The sequence below is a fragment of the Nelumbo nucifera genome, chromosome 3, assembly GCF_055504915.1.
Source record: "Nelumbo nucifera cultivar China Antique chromosome 3, China Antique-T2T, whole genome shotgun sequence".
NCBI classification, from domain to species: Eukaryota; Viridiplantae; Streptophyta; class Magnoliopsida; order Proteales; family Nelumbonaceae; genus Nelumbo; species Nelumbo nucifera.
The window spans coordinates 41283562-41289954 of NC_142651.1; the positions used below are offsets into that span (position 1 = coordinate 41283562).

Here is a 6393-nt window from a genome sequence, read left to right on the forward strand (position 1 = left end):
TAAGGAGGCCGGGGATGAATCAAGTAAATCCATCACAGAGGATGTTTTTTAATCTAGTTACTGCAGCAAGAACCAAGAGATTATTTATGTTTTTGCGTTCTTCCATCCTTTTCTTATTTCCAATATTCCAATGTCCAAGTAATAGCCACACCCACACGTAGGGTTGCAAGTTGGATCGGGTTGAGACCAATCCAAGTTTTAAACCTCAACCCTAACCCGACCTTCAATCCAACCAACCCAACCTTAACTTTAACCCTAACTAAATTTCTTCAACCCAACTCAATCGGAAGTCAATTTCAGGTTAGTATTTGTTTGTTGACATTTTTTTTTAGTACAAAATTCAGAAAAGCAAGTGTTAGAAATTACTATAGTTTATTATGAGTTATGACTTATGATAGATCTTTCTTGAGCGACAAACAACATAGAGGAGATGAATAATAAAATTTTCAAAAAATACAAAATAATATTATCAAGTTTTTAGTCTTTCTGATTAGGATTAAATGAAGTGATTATCTTAAAAGAAATACATAATACTATGTGGTGGGGGCTATACAAATATCGTGCATCTAAACAAATAAATGTATGTTATATATTATATATAACATATATTTATATATGAAATGTACTATAGAATCGGGTTCGGATTGGGTCAGATTGGTTAAGGGGTCAACCCTAACCCAACCCAACCCGAAAGAAAGTCGGGTTCATGAATTTCAACCCTAACCCTAATCCCAACATCAACCCGATCCAATCCAACCTTTTCGGGTTGGGTTAGGATTGGATTCGGACTAACCCGGCCAAGTTGCAGCCTTACCTACACGTAACACGTTGCCCACTGCCTCAATCAATGGCTTAATGGCATTAACAATGCAACACAGTAACAGCGGTGCATGGAACAATATATGCCAGAAGGAGCAGGCAGTTCCCGATACCTGATTCATCCCAACTTTCAGTTTAACATATTCCTCAGTCTTCCTTCTCGATCCATGTTTGTTGTTTGTTAGAGTCATCCAATATTTGGCTCCATCAATTTCGCTTGTGCAAGAAAGCTTGTAGATAATGTATATATATGCCTTGCAAGTTAAAAGAAGAAAGCTCCCTTCAACGTGTTATTTTAAGGATACCATTAATTGCATGCTTTAAAGCAAATGGAATGTGTTTTCTTATGCTGTGTTTGGTTTGAAGGAAAAAATAGGAAAATGAAGGAAAATGTAGGGAAGCCTTTACAGTATAGGTTTTTCTATGTTTTTCTTCTTTTTCCTACCTTTTCCCTCGAACCAAATAATAGCTTATGGTTTGTTTGATTGGCGAGAATGGATGGAATGAGAAGGAATAGGATGAGAAAGGAAAATTTATTTTCTTATTCTTAGCATGCAACACAATAACAAAGGTTTAGCATATCTAACACTGTGATGCCCGACAATAAATAACAAGGGAAAGCTTTGAGGGTAAGGAAAAAAAACATTTGAACAAGGGAAACGGATTTGATGTTTGCCGAAGATGGTTATCGGATTCCTTGGTTGTTGGGGATTTGAAACTCATGGGAAGAAAAATGAGGTTTTGAGAAAAAAATACGAAAAAATAGTTCAGTGAGGAAAATGAAGCACATTTACAGTTCGCCGCAGATGAAGAAGACGACGATCCAACTCCTTACCGTTTGGGGTCTGAAGCTTAATTGGGGAGAGAAAGACAATAAGGTATCAGGCAAAGAAAATACAGAAAAGTTGAAGTGTTGTGAAACAGATATAAAGATGATGACAGGAGAGCCTACCTTCGTTGGAGATGAAGACGACAATGGTCGAAGTTCTGACTGTTTCAGGGGTCTGATGCTAGGTTGAGAGACCAGCTCCACGCCCCCAATATATTTCTTCTCACTCATCTTAGAGTTTTCGTTTCTCAGTGGGGTCGTACATATTTGGTGAGACCCCACATCCCTAATTTGGCTCCTTCTTTCGCCCAATACAAACGGGAAAAAATAAAAATTTTGGACAAATATTCTTATTTTCTAATTCAGGTACTTATCATGTAGAGATGCTCTTAATACACAATTAAGATGGTCTGTTGGGCATTGATGCGAATTTCTTTTTCAAGGGAGAGAATAACAAGTCCCCCATCAGAAAAGACAAATGACAGAGAAAGAGACAAACGAAGACAAGAAGCATCCATGACCAGGCTAATTAGAGAAGCACCAGTGGTTCCGGTCCTGCGAGTTGGGTTTGGTTTTGTAATTTTGGTTCTACCTAATTAGAGAAGCAATAATCTTTATTTGGTGCCGTGAAACAATGTGTCTCAAGGGGTTAATTATATTAGAACTAGGGGTGTAAACGAATCGAATTAAGCAATATCTAAATTCAAATTTAATTAGAAAATCTGATATCTGAATTTAATTTGATATCCGACGGATATTAAAAATTAATATTCGAATTCGAATAAATATTTAAATATTTGATTTGATTTAAATTCGGCCAATTAAATATTTTAGGTAATTAATAAGTATATAAGATAAATATTTTATTTATATAAAGTATATAAATTATTTATATAATTTAATTATTATATATATATATATAAATATTATGTAAAATATTTAAATATTATATAAATTAATATAAGAATTAAATAATATCGAATAAAATTATATCTAAATTCGATTCGATTATGTCCAATCTTAAATTTAAAATCAGATTTTCGAATATCATTAACACCCGCTGTTTACATCCTATCACACACCTTTTCCCCCACCTCCACCTCCGGTGATAGATAAGTAGCGCTAAGTTTTTCTTAATATTTTCAATTAGAATTTTATTTCTATGAGAAAGAACTAAAACCAAAGCACTTGCGAAAGTGGGATTTTGTATAGTTGTATACTGGTACACGTTGGCTGGACAGGCGACATTACCCTCAACTCTCAAGTCACATCTATCGTTGGCCCATTAAGAACTGGGCTTGTGTTCCATAAGTAGATTAACCTTATTTTTAGGCCCATTTATTGAAGGACGCAAACCTGACTTGTAACTTGTAAAACAAGATAATTTATTCATCAAACACATATTCATCAAAGATTTAAGGCCCCATTTGTTTGTTAGTATCTTGAGGGGTAAGTTGGTCAATTAGGTAATTGATCAACTTTTCCACATTCTTGTGCCATTATAATGGATCCTATTAAAAATGAAATTTTTGGAGAGTATCAATTGCATGGATAATCGATACTTTCTTGGCATTGAAAGTTATTTAGACAATTTTTGTCTGGGAATCACTTGTCCAAAGAAGTATGTTACTCGGATACCGAGAAATGAATTAGGTCTTAGAAATAATTCTGTGGTCATCTTTGTGCAATATTGCCGCCCTTTGAAATAAACAACCAGAGAAAAGACTCCATCTCCATGCAGCAGATAGCTATTTAGGCAGAAGAGTTACCCAAACAGAAAGAAAGTGACATGCAATTTTAGTTTTGATTCCCATTTCCTCTACCATTTATCAAAGAAGTGATGATACAAGCAGAAACTAGTAGTGTCTAATAGTAATTAAATTTTTGGAGAAGTACAGATATGCTCAATGCAGATTTCTGATTTTTACTGCAGAGTTATAAACATTCAAAATGTCTAAAACCCCCACTTTATACATCAATACCCGCCTTGGAGCCACATCTCACTTTTGGCTCACGATTTACTGCAAAATGAATTGAACTTTGACTATTTGCAAACAACAACTTGGGTTGTTTGAGAGTTTTCTGCAACAAGCCATGTTACCCCATTCATTTCTTTGCTTGTCTTTTTGGTTAAAAGAATAGAATGTTAGATTGTTGGTTACCAAATATTCTTTTACCCTAAAAGGAAACATTTCATATGCAGAAAACACTCAAACAACGAGTTGGTATGTGGGCTCCCCACTGGGTGCGCCCCTCAGTGAGATCAGCTCCAGTCAGTGCAAACCCGTGCTCACACCGTTCAAATAGCCTCTTGCATTCTTATATTAGAAATATCTTCCTATGAAATAAAATATAACATGGAGATATTCCCAATGCAAGGCTGTAAAAACTATTTGAACGGGCTTTAAACTGATTGAAGCCAACTCGGAACTCACCCACAATCCGTACAGTTCCTGTACTTGTCATGAGGAGATACCCAATTCATGGGGAGGATGGGCTGCGGGGCAGATGTTGGGTGTGCTCCGTGGGAGGCCCATCCCATCCCCCAAACAACCCAGGCTGTTTTTCCCAAACAGTCAAATTTTTTTAATGGAAGTCGATATTAGAACAAATTCAGGCCTAGGTATTGTTTTTGCAAAGTAAAACTATTAATTGCCGGTCTTTCACTTCACTTTAATTAGTTTTGTGGTGTTAGACAAATGTAACTAAAAATGATGAAAACAAACCGTAAAATTTTACTGTACATAGGAGATGCTAAGAACTCTATGTATTGAATGCAGGAGAGAAGTTCAAACTTCTATGTATTCAAATATTCACTGACTACTTACCCTACGGAAACCAGTTAATGAATGAATGCAGGTAAAAGAATCCAATAACAAAATCACTGAAAATACACTCTGAATTTCTTATTCATTTTTCCTACCCACTCTCTAACTGACCGGAATTGGAGCCACACAATACACTACCCCCTGTGAATAGGGGGTTCCTGAAATTGAAAATAATAATACAAGTGCATGCGCTGAAATAAGACTCCGGATCTTCTGCTCACATCTACCCACAATACACTACCCCCTGTGAATTGGAAATATCTCCTGCATAATGAGTCCAGATCTCCTGCTCATTGGAATTCTGCTCATGTTAATTACAGTCACACATGAATAACATCTCATCCTCTGCATATTATTATGCAGGGGGAGATGTTACCAATTCACGAGAGGTAGTGTGTTGTGGGTAGAGGTGGGCAGATCTCTTGTGGGCAGGAGATACAGAGTCCTGCGTAATACTATGTAAGAGGATGATTTTGTTTTTTTTTTTTTTTTTTTCTCAAAATGTTAGAATGTCACATGTTTAAATACTTAGGGAAAATTCCTGATCGGTACCTGTACTTTGGCTCGAGTTATAATTTGGTCCCTGAATTTTAAAATGCGATAATCTAGTACCCGAATTGTCGAAACGTGACAATCTAGTACCCACCGTTAATCAACCGTTAAGTGACATGTGAAAAGATATAAATGCCCTTCAAATGTCATCTAATTTTCTTTATCAACCATATGCTAAAATCAGACCAATGGTCAAATTTTTTATCCCTGTGACAATACTTTTGTCTTTCTTCTCTTCTAAATATTTCATCATCTTCGGACCAAAACAAAAGCAATTTCTAAAAGAAAAGTTTTCCTTTAACTACTGTTATGGAAAATTGATTTGAATAGCCATGTCGTTAGTGCAACAGAGTACAGACATGCCAACTTCACCAATAACTTCACTGACATGTTCTGCTCTGACCCATTTTTCTCTCAAACGTTTCAAGGGTGGGATCCCTGCTATTTCAATAACGGTATGATGGTTATCGATGTCTAGAAATGGAGGGAAGGAAAATATACAAAGAAGCTAGAGTCATAGATGATAATACAGAAGTGACACGTATATACGAATTGGGATCGGTGCCTCCATTTTTGTTGGTTTTTGTCGGAGACGTGAGAGGGGTTGAGCACAAATGGAAGTATGGAACCAGTACGTGCTTGGTGGGAATAATCTGGAAGGCCTTTGCAAGGATCTACATCTTAAGCTAGTGAATCTATTGCACTGGAGTGGGAAGGGGAAGCCATGGTTGAGGTCGGACTCGAAGTGGCCTTGTCTGTTGGAGAGCTTGTGGGCACCATACGATTTGTTCCAACACGAGCCATTGTTTTCAAACAACTAACCAATCATTGTAAAGAGTTTCATGAACTATTTCAGCAATAGCCCACTGCAATCCCATCATCCCATTATCCTGGATCAAAACAGAAAAGAAAAAGAAGAGCTTTACCTTGCATAGAATTATAACTTCTGTGAATAAGAATCAATAGCGCTTCGTTAGAGAGAAAATACCACAGTAACAACAAAGGATTTTGGTGTTTGTGAGAAAGAGATTGGGATCTATTGTAAGGGTTTTGGTGTTTGTGAAGAGAATTTGGACTTTGTTTCATCTTCTTGAGGAAGAAGATGATGAATAGTGATGAAGGGAAATTTGGCCCGACCTCGCGATCGCCCGACACGTGGCAAAGGCAAGCAGCTCGGGACAGTAGAGCGCCCAAAGTGAACATCGGAAGCAAGTCCAGGCTCACTACCGAGCCCGAACTCCAGACCGCTGTACTTGGTCCGAGCTCCTTGTTAAGAGCGAGCTCCCTGTTAAGGGTCCAAGCTCCCTAAGTAAGAACTCGAGCTCCCTAAGTCCGAGCTCCCTACTAGGAGCCCGAGCTCCCTGT

At 37.3% G+C, this 6393-nt stretch overlaps 1 pseudogene; it reads left to right on the forward strand.

The window, feature by feature from the left end:
* The first annotated feature begins 5338 nt into the window (after positions 1-5338).
* Positions 5339-5849, forward strand: LOC148801151 (putative galacturonosyltransferase-like 3 pseudogene; annotated as a pseudogene).
* The last annotated feature ends 544 nt before the right edge of the window (positions 5850-6393 follow it).